Source organism: Nomia melanderi, unplaced genomic scaffold (assembly GCF_051020985.1).
Source record: "Nomia melanderi isolate GNS246 unplaced genomic scaffold, iyNomMela1 scaffold0014, whole genome shotgun sequence".
Taxonomy (NCBI): domain Eukaryota; kingdom Metazoa; phylum Arthropoda; class Insecta; order Hymenoptera; family Halictidae; genus Nomia; species Nomia melanderi.
The window spans coordinates 2,629,116-2,630,070 of NW_027475130.1; positions in this window are offsets into that span (position 1 = coordinate 2,629,116).

Consider the following 955-nt stretch of genomic DNA (forward strand, 5'->3'; position numbering starts at 1 on the left):
GAAAATCTAATATATGTCTGGTGATATCTCGGGTGCTATTAGAGATAGCGCAATAAATCGGAGTGCATTGTCTGTAGGAGGTCCTGGCGCATGAATCTGTGCAGCGGGAACGACCTCGGTTCACCAGGGGCCGAGAAAACCACAGTCTCATGGGGCCGGAAACTCCTTGTCAGGGGAAAATCCAATATATATCTGGTGATATCTCGGGTGCTGTTACAGATAGCGCAATAAATCAAAGTGCATTGTCTGTAGGAGGCCCTGGCGCATGAATCTGTGCAGCGGGAATGACCTCGGACCACCAGGGGCCGAGAAAACCATAGTCTCATGGGGCCGGACACTCAGGGTCAGGGGAAAATCCAATATATATCTGGTGATATCTCGGGTGCTATTAGAGATAGCGCAATAAATCAAAGTGAATTATCTACAGGAGGCCCTGGCGCATGAATCTGTGCAACGGGGACGACATCGGACCACGAGAGGCCGAGAAAACCACAGTCTCATGGGGCCGGACACTCAGGGTCAGGGGAAAATCCAATATATATCTGGTGATATCTCGGGTGCTATTACAGATAGCGCAATAAATCAAAGTGCATTGTCTGTAGGGGGCCCTGGCGCATGAATCTGTGCAGCGGGAAAGACCTCGGACCACCAGGGGCCGAGAAAACCACAGTCTCATGGGGCCGGACACTCAGGGTCAGGGGAAAATCCAATATATATCTGGTGATATCTCGGGTGCTATTAGAGATAGCGCGATAAATCAAAGTGAATTATCTGCAGGAGGCCCTGGCGCATGAATCTGTGGAGCGGGAACGACGTCGGACCACCAGGGGCCGAGAAAACCACCGTCTCATGGGGCCGGACACTCAGGGTCAGGGAAAAATCCATTATATATCTGGTGATATCTCGGCTGCTATTAGAGATAGCGCAATAAACCAAAGTGAATTATCTGCAGGAG